Genomic DNA, 10,133 nt, shown 5'->3' with positions numbered 1-10,133 from the left:
CGTCCTCAGACGGTTCTGCGATCTGGGACTGTCTGTTCTACGAGGGTTCTAAGATTCTGTTCCGTGTGGCTCTGACGTTGATAAGGAACCAGCAGGCTGAGGTCCAAACAGGTCGGTTCCCTGCCTGACGCCTGTGACTGCTTCAAAACACATGACCAGAGGCCCCGATGTAGAGGACTGCCACCTTCATGCAGTATACACACACACACACACTCTGAAATGAACATGTGTGTGGATGTGTTTTAACTTCTGGTCCCCACAAGAATAGCAAACAAACACAAATTTGACAAACTGGGGACATTTTGTTAGTCCCCATGAGGGGAAATGCTATTTCTAGGGGGTTTAGGTTTTAAGGTTAGGGTTAGATATTTCTAGGGGGTTTAGGGTTAAGGTTAAATATATGGGTTCCAGTTCGGGTAAAAAGGATTTTGAGTGGGACTAAATTGTGTGTCCCCACAAGGTTAGCTGTACAAGACTCTGTGTGTGTGTGTGTGTGTGTGTGTGTGTGTGTGTGTGTGTGTGTGCACCATAATGATCTCTGTTCATCCCTCTAATCCTTTGTCTTGCTGCTTTCCCAGAAAATCTTCACGGAACCCGGAAGCCTCTCCATGGCAACCATCACCAAGCTCCGGGAGACGTGTCGAACACGCATCATCGCTGAGGAGTCCTGACCCCATCCTCCTGACCTGTCAATCAAACACACTACACATTCCGGGCTGGGTCCCAACACTCCTTAATGGTCTCCTCTCCTCGGATCCTATCCCTCACTGTTGGGAGTGTCCTAGACTGTTTTGTACTCTTTAGCATGACTACCATGTAGCAATGTAGACTACCATGTATGGAGACTACTAGGGGGAAAAGAAGGTGTTATGAGTACCAGCAACTTTAATGAGTAACTATCCTGTGGGGGCACATGGTACAGGTTAAACATGAGCCTATCACAATAATTAACAACCAAGATGTCAATGAAACCTTTTGTCTATTACACTATTGTCATTACTATATGAAAGTCACATGAAATAAAACATATGTAGCCAATGGACATGAAAACATAATACGCTCAAATGCAGTGTGGTTTGGCAATAAGTGACATTTTGTAAAAAGAGATTCAGAGATGATCGTCCGAGACCCGTGGACAGCAGTGGACGTTACCAGACTGATGTCGTCTTAATGACGCGCGGACAGCAGAGGACGTTACCAGACTGATGTCGTCTTAATGACGCGCGGAGAGCAGTGGACGTTACCAGACTGATGTCGTCTTAATGACGCGCGGAGAGCAGTGGACGTTACCAGACTGATGTCGTCTTAATGACGCGCGGAGAGCAGTGGACGTTACAGACTGATGTCGCCTTAATGACGCGGGAGAGCAGTGGACGTTACCAGACTGATGTCGTCTTAATGACGCGGACAGCAGAGGACGTTACCAGACTGATGTCGCCTTAATGACGCGCCGGACAGCAGAGGACGTTACCAGACTGATGTCGACTTAATGACGCGGACAGCAGAGGACGTTACCAGACTGATGTCGTCAGACAGCAGAGGACGATACCAGACTGATGTCGTCTTAATGAGTGACGTCGCTGGGTGTCATTCATCAAACGGCGGCTGCACTGTAGAGATGCAGGAATTCAACATGAGTTTTAGTCCAGCGTTGGTGTTCATCTGCATTGGGGGAAACCAGCCCTGGACCTATTGGTTCATGTAGACCTGAATGTACACATGTAGCTAGATAGTTAATGTAGACCTGAATGTACAGATGCAGCTAGATAGTTAATGTAGACCTGAATGTACACATGCAGCTAGATAGTTATTGTCTACATGTAGCTAGATAGTTCATGTAGACCTGAATGTACACATGTAGCTAGATAGTTCATGTAGACCTGAATGTAGTTAGGAGTGTAATGTTAACTCACACCCTGCTAACTGAGGATTCCATTGTGTCCCCCAAATGGCACCCTATTCCCTACAAAAGTAGTGCACTATATATAGGGAATAGGGCCCTGGTCTAAAATAGTGCACTATATAGGGAATAGGGTGCCAATTGAGATGTAACTCATGTGAGATTAATGTTGCTGACTGAAGCTAATCTTAACTGGAATAAACATTTATTTAAGAACAAGATTTGGATTCTATGACTTTGCACTTTTCTCCTCTGAGTGATGACATCACTGATGACGTTGGGAAGTCGACTTGAAGCGTCGTTGTACATGAAGGATAGTGTCTGTTGTAGTGCACTAGAAACTAGCCTGATTCTCTGTACACCAGACATTATTAAATTAACTACTGACTCTTCTCTCCCCCCCCAGTCTGTTCTTTCTGCTACTTTTGTAGTCCCTGTAAATCTCTAGTGCTGGGAACTACAAACCCCATCTATTCTCGACTCAGGAAGCAGAAGAAAAGGTGTTTCAGATGTCTTTTATTGAACTTAGCAAGACGCATAATAGAAAAATGATCAAAACATTCTCTACAAAAATAAAAAAGATCAACTCGCTACAATGGATGAACACAATCTCATGGGAGGAGAGGAGCTTTACGATATTACACACCAGGTCAAGGGGAGGAGCTTTACGATATTACACACCAGGTCAAGGGGAGGAGCTTTACGATATTACACACCAGGTCAAGGGGAGGAGCTTTACGATATTACACACCAGGTCAAGGGGAGGAGCTAAACGATATTACACACCAGGTCAAGGGGAGGAGCTAAACGATATTACACACCAGGTCAAGGGGAGGAGCTAAACGATATTACACACCAGTTCAACACATCCATCATGAAACAACCTTAACCTTGTTCTGTTCCTCAGTCCGACAGCGTCCACAACCTTTTGTTATGAAACGCAGTAAAACCACAAAACACACAATCCCCCCCCCACAAGGCCTTTCAAATGCTCCTGTGACCTACAACATAATCCGCTCAGTATTTCTGACCAGAGAGGAGGAGGTGTTAGACATTCAAGTTTCCCTTTGTGTTCCCTCACAGGAGTCTTCAGACCTCCCTTAGGTGATGTCATAGAAAAGATGGCGGTCCTGAAGGAAAGGAGATGAGGAAGGAAGGGAAGCTTGTTGAGTCCATCACAAAACGTGCTTCTAGGAAAGACCCACTCTTCCATAAGAGTTGAATACTATATAATTTAATATCGGATTCATTTAATTTACACAAAAAACTGCAATTGAAGAAAAAGAAAAATCTTTAAATTCTGTTTAAAGCGAGAATCCACCCAAGTCAAACATGAAATGATATCAGAACTAAAAGGGTATACTGAGCCAGCTGCAGTAGAGACGGGCTAGAGACAGAGAGACGAGGGGGAAGGTAGGTTTGACCAGGCACTAGTCTGTTAGTAGGTAGCAGAGGATGAGTTGCTGTGAATAACAACACACAGACACACACACACACACAGAGACAGACAGACACACACACTGCAGAGAGGGCCTGGATGGTACATGGTCCAGTCAGTCATTAGTAGCAGTGGTTGGTTGAGCGTCCGGCTCTCTGCAGTCTGCCTGAAAAGACTCCCTATATTGTGCACTAAGTTTGACCAGAATCCACATAGACCTCTGGTCAAAAGTAGTGCACTATATAGGGAATAGGGTGCTGTTTGATACACATAAGGTTGTGTGTCAGTGTTCTCAGATGGTCTGGTATCCAGCATGGCTCCTCTTCCTGCCGATGAGGTAAGCGATGAGAACGATGAGAACCAGGCCGGCCAGAGCAGCTCCCACGACGATGGGAATCAACATGCTGTCCTGATCCAACTGACACTCCTCCGCTAGAGGGAGGGAGAGGGGGGATGTGGAGGGAAAGGAGGGATGTGGAGGGAGAGAGGGATGTGGAGGGAGAGGATGAGGAGGGATGTGGAGGGAGGATGAGGAGGGAAAGAAAGAAAGAAAAACAGAGATGTAACTCATGTGTGATTCATGTTGCTGACTGAAGCTCATCTTAACTAGAATAAACATTTATTTAAGAACAAGATTTGGATTCTATGACTTGCACTTTTCTCCTCTGAGTGATGACGTTGGGAAGTCGACTTGAAGCGTCGTTGTACATGAATGATAGTGTGTTGTAGTGCACTAGAAACTAGCCTGATTCTCTGTACACCAGACATTATTAAATAAACTACAGAACTTCTAATCAAGGACACATTGACTAAGTGTAGAGAGAGAGGGGAGATGGATAGAACATATGAAAGTGTAGAGAGAGAGGAGAGATGGATAGAACATATGAAAGGAGAGGAGAGATGGATAGATCATATGAAAGGAGAGGAGAGATGGATAGAACATATGAAAGTGTAGAGAGAGAGGAGAGATGGATAGAACATATGAAAGGAGAGGAGAGATGGATAGATCATATGAAAGGAGAGGAGAGATGGATAGATCATATGAAAGGAGAGGAGAGATGGATAGAACATATGAAAGTGTAGAGAGAGAGGAGAGATGGATAGAACATATGAAAGTGTAGAGAGAGAGGAGAGATGGATAGAACATATGAAAGTGTAGAGAGAGAGAGGAGAGATGGATAGATCATATGAAAGTGTAGAGAGAGAGAGGAGAGATGGATAGATCATATGAAAGTGTAGAGAGAGAGAGGAGAGATGGATAGATCATATGAAAGTGTAGAGAGAGAGAGGAGAGATGGATAGATCATATGAAAGTGTAGAGAGAGAGAGAGAGATGGATAGAACATATGAAAGTGTAGAGAGAGAGGAGAGATGGATAGAACATATGAAAGTGTAGAGAGAGAGGAGAGATGGATAGAACATATGAAAGTGTAGAGAGAGAGGAGAGATGGATAGAACATATGAAAAGTGTAGAGAGAGAGGAGAGATGGATAGAACATATGAAAGTGTAGAGAGAGAGGAGAGATGGATAGAACATATGAAAGGAGAGGAGAGATGGATAGATCATATGAAAGTGTAGAGAGAGAGGAGAGATGGATAGAACATATGAAAGTGTAGAGAGAGAGGAGAGATGGATAGAACATATGAAAGTGTAGAGAGAGAGGAGAGATGGATAGATCATATGAAAGGGTAGAGAGAGAGGAGAGATGGATAGAACATATGAAAGTGTAGAGAGAGAGGAGAGATGGATAGAACATATGAAAGGAGAGGAGAGATGGATAGATCATATGAAAGGAGAGGAGAGATGGATAGAACATATGAAAGTGTAGAGAGAGAGGAGAGATGGATAGAACATATGAAAAGTGTAGAGAGAGAGGAGAGATGGATAGAACATATGAAAGTGTAGAGAGATGGATAGAACATATGAAAGTGTAGAGAGAGAGGAGAGATGGATAGAACATATGAAAAGTGTAGAGAGAGGAGAGATGGATAGAACATATGAAAGTGTAGAGAGAGAGAGGAGAGATGGATAGAACATATGAAAGGAGAGGAGAGATGGATAGAACATATGAAAAGTGTATAGAGAGAGGAGAGATGGATAGATCATATGAAAGTGTAGAGAGGAGAGATGGATAGATCATATGAAAGTGTAGAGAGAGAGGAGAGATGGATAGAACATATGAAAGGGTAGAGAGAGGGGAGATGGATAGATCATATGAAAGTGTAGAGAGAGAGATGGATAGATCATATGAAAGGGTAGAGAGAGGAGAGATGGATAGATCATATGAAAGGGTAGAGAGAGAGGAGAGATGGATAGATCATATGAAAGTGTAGAGAGAGAGGAGAGATGGATAGATCATATGAAAGTGTAGAGAGAGAGGAGAGATGGATAGAACATATGAAAGTGTAGAGAGGAGAGATGGATAGATCATATGAAAGTGTAGAGAGAGAGGAGAGATGGATAGAACATATGAAAGGGTAGAGAGAGGGGAGATGGATAGATCATATGAAAGTGTAGAGAGAGGGGAGATGGATAGATCATATGAAAGGGTAGAGAGAGGAGAGATGGATAGATCATATGAAAGGGTAGAGAGAGAGGAGAGATGGATAGAACATATGAAAGGGTAGAGAGAGAGAAGGAGAGAACATATGAAAGGGTAGAGAGAGGGGAGATGGATAGAACATATGAAAGTGTAGAGAGAGAGGAGAGATGGATAGAATATATGAAAGGGTAGTAGAGAGAGAGGAGAGATGGATAGAACATATGAAAGGGTAGAGAGAGGGGAGATGGATAGAACATATGAAAGTGTAGAGAGAGAGGAGAGATGGATAGAACATATGAAAGGGTAGAGAGAGGGGAGATGGATAGAACATATGAAAGTGTAGAGAGAGGAGAGATGGATAGAACATATGAAAGGAGAGGAGAGATGGATAGAACATATGAAAGTGTAGAGAGAGAGGAGAGATGGATAGAACATATGAAAGTGTAGAGAGAGAGGAGAGATGGATAGAACATATGAAAGTGTAGAGAGAGAGGAGAGATGGATAGAACATATGAAAGTGTAGAGAGAGAGGAGAGATGGATAGATCATATGAAAGTGTAGAGAGAGAGGAGAGATGGATAGATCATATGAAAGGGTAGAGAGAGAGGAGAGATGGATAGATCATATGAAAGTGTAGAGAGAGAGGGGAGATGGATAGATCATATGAAAGGGTAGAGAGAGAGAGGAGAGATGGATAGAACATATGAAAGTGTAGAGAGAGAGGAGAGATGGATAGATCATATGAAAGTGTAGAGAGGGGAGATGGATAGATCATATGAAAGTGTAGAGAGAGAGGAGAGATGGATAGATCATATGAAAGTGTAGAGAGAGAGGAGAGATGGATAGAACATATGAAAGTGTAGAGAGAGAGGAGAGATGGATAGATCATATGAAAGTGTAGAGAGAGAGGAGAGATGGATAGATCATATGAAAGTGTAGAGAGAGAGAGGAGAGATGGATAGATCATATGAAAGTGTAGAGAGAGAGGAGAGATGGATAGATCATATGAAAGTGTAGAGAGAGAGAGGGGAGATGGATAGATCATATGAAAGTGTAGAGAGAGAGAGGAGAGATGGATAGATCATATGAAAGTGTAGAGAGAGAGGAGAGATGGATAGAACATATGAAAGGAGAGGAGAGATGGATAGATCATATGAAAGGAGAGGAGAGATGGATAGAACATATGAAAGTGTAGAGAGAGAGGAGAGATGGATAGAACATATGAAAGTGTAGAGAGAGAGGAGAGATGGATAGAACATATGAAAGTGTAGAGAGATGGATAGAACATATGAAAGTGTAGAGAGAGAGGAGAGATGGATAGAACATATGAAAAGTGTAGAGAGAGGAGAGATGGATAGAACATATGAAAGTGTAGAGAGAGAGAGGAGAGATGGATAGAACATATGAAAGTGTAGAGAGAGAGGAGAGATGGATAGAACATATGAAAGTGTAGAGAGAGAGGAGAGATGGATAGAACATATGAAAGTGTAGAGAGAGAGGAGAGATGGATAGATCATATGAAAGTGTAGAGAGGAGAGATGGATAGATCATATGAAAGTGTAGAGAGAGAGGAGAGATGGATAGAACATATGAAAGGGTAGAGAGAGGGGAGATGGATAGATCATATGAAAGGGTAGAGAGAGGAGAGATGGATAGATCATATGAAAGGGTAGAGAGAGAGGAGAGATGGATAGATCATATGAAAGGGTAGAGAGAGAGGGGAGATGGATAGATCATATGAAAGTGTAGAGAGAGAGGAGAGATGGATAGAACATATGAAAGTGTAGAGAGGAGAGATGGATAGATCATATGAAAGTGTAGAGAGAGAGGAGAGATGGATAGAACATATGAAAGGGTAGAGAGAGGGGAGATGGATAGATCATATGAAAGTGTAGAGAGAGGGGAGATGGATAGATCATATGAAAGGGTAGAGAGAGGAGAGATGGATAGATCATATGAAAGGGTAGAGAGAGAGGAGAGATGGATAGAACATATGAAAGGGTAGAGAGAGAGAGGAGAGAACATATGAAAGGGTAGAGAGAGGGGAGATGGATAGAACATATGAAAGTGTAGAGAGAGAGGAGAGATGGATAGAACATATGAAAGTGTAGAGAGAGAGGAGAGATGGATAGAACATATGAAAGGGTAGAGAGAGAGAGGAGAGAACATATGAAAGGGTAGAGAGAGGGGAGATGGATAGAACATATGAAAGTGTAGAGAGAGAGGAGAGATGGATAGAACATATGAAAGGGTAGAGAGAGAGAGGAGAGAACATATGAAAGGGTAGAGAGAGGGGAGATGGATAGAACATATGAAAGTGTAGAGAGAGAGGAGAGATGGATAGAACATATGAAAGGGTAGAGAGAGGGGAGATGGATAGAACATATGAAAGTGTAGAGAGAGGAGAGATGGATAGAACATATGAAAGGGTAGAGAGAGAGAGGAGAGAACATATGAAAGGGTAGAGAGAGAGAGGAGAGATGGATAGAACATATGAAAGTGTAGAGAGAGAGGAGAGATGGATAGAACATATGAAAGTGTAGAGAGAGAGGAGAGATGGATAGAACATATGAAAGTGTAGAGAGGGAGAGGAGAGATGGATAGATCATATGAAAGTGTAGAGAGAGGGGAGATGGATAGATCATATGAAAGGGTAGAGAGAGAGAGGAGAGATGGATAGATCATATGAAAGTGTAGAGAGAGAGAGGGGAGATGGATAGATCATATGAAAGGGTAGAGAGAGAGAGGAGAGATGGATAGAACATATGAAAGTGTAGAGAGGGGAGATGGATAGATCATATGAAAGTGTAGAGAGGGGAGATGGATAGATCATATGAAAGTGTAGAGAGAGAGGAGAGATGGATAGATCATATGAAAGTGTAGAGAGAGAGAGGAGAGATGGATAGATCATATGAAAGTGTAGAGAGAGAGAGGGGAGATGGATAGATCATATGAAAGGGGAGAGAGAGAGGAGAGATGGATAGATCATATGAAAGTGTAGAGAGAGAGAGGGGAGATGGATAGATCATATGAAAGTGTAGAGAGAGAGAGAGGGAGATGGATAGATCATATGAAAGGGGAGAGAGAGAGGAGAGATGGATAGATCATATGAAAGTGCAGAGAGAGAGGAGAGATGGATAGATCATATGAAAGTGTAGAGAGAGAGGAGAGATGGATAGATCATATGAAAGTGTAGAGAGAGAGAGGGGAGATGGATAGATCATATGAAAGTGTAGAGAGAGAGAGGGGAGATGGATAGATCATATGAAAGGGTAGAGAGAGAGGAGAGATGGATAGATCATATGAAAGTGTAGAGAGAGAGAGGGGAGATGGATAGAACATATGAAAGTGCAGAGAGAGAGAGGGGAGATGGATAGATCATATGAAAGTGTAGAGAGAGAGGAGAGATGGATAGATCATATGAAAGTGTAGAGAGAGAGGAGAGATGGATAGATCATATGAAAGTGTAGAGAGAGGGGAGATGGATAGATCATATGAAAGGGTAGAGAGAGAGGAGAGATGGATAGATCATATGAAAGTGTAGAGAGAGGGGAGATGGATAGATCATATGAAAGGGTAGAGAGAGAGGAGAGATGGATAGATCATATGAAAGTGTAGAGAGAGAGGAGAGATGGATAGATCATATGAAAGTGTAGAGAGAGAGAGGAGAGATGGATAGATCATATGAAAGGGTAGAGAGAGGAGAGATGGATAGATCATATGAAAGGGTAGAGAGAGAGAGAGGAGAGATGGATAGATCATATGAAAGTGTAGAGAGAGAGAGGAGAGATGGATAGATCATATGAAAGGGTAGAGAGAGAGAGAGGAGAGATGGATAGATCATATGAAAGTGTAGAGAGAGAGAGAGGGGAGATGGATAGATCATATGAAAGTGTAGAGAGAGAGAGAGGGGAGATGGATAGATCATATGAAAGTGTAGAGAGAGAGAGAGGGAGATGGATAGATCATATGAAAGTGTAGAGAGAGAGAGGAGAGATGGATAGAACATATGAAAGTGTAGAGAGAGAGAGAGGGGAGATGGATAGATCATACGAAAGTGTAGAGAGAGAGAGAGGGGAGATGGATAGATCATATGAAAGTGTAGAGAGAGAGAGAGAGGGGAGATGGATAGATCATATGAAAGTGTAGAGAGAGAGAGAGGGGAGATGGATAGATCATATGAAAGTGTAGAGAGAGAGAGGAGAGATGGATAGAACATATGAAAGTGTAGAGAGAGAGAGGAGAGATGGAT

General features: G+C 42.6%; 2 pseudogenes; one reads left to right on the top strand and one right to left on the bottom strand.

Annotated features, from left to right (window-relative positions):
* The first annotated feature begins 5 nt into the window (after positions 1 to 5).
* On the top strand, positions 6 to 1,330 carry LOC135566943 (growth hormone-regulated TBC protein 1-A-like; annotated as a pseudogene).
* Positions 1,331 to 2,401: 1,071 nt separating this feature from the next.
* LOC135566942 (lysosome-associated membrane glycoprotein 1-like) overlaps positions 2,402 to 10,133 on the bottom strand; it is a 22,249-nt pseudogene continuing 14,517 nt past the window's right edge.

This window comes from Oncorhynchus nerka, unplaced genomic scaffold (genome assembly GCF_034236695.1).
Source record: "Oncorhynchus nerka isolate Pitt River unplaced genomic scaffold, Oner_Uvic_2.0 unplaced_scaffold_2905, whole genome shotgun sequence".
NCBI lineage: Eukaryota > Metazoa > Chordata > Actinopteri > Salmoniformes > Salmonidae > Oncorhynchus > Oncorhynchus nerka.
The sequence above is the reverse complement of the archived record's forward strand: the minus strand, read 5'-3'. Positions and strand labels throughout refer to the sequence as shown.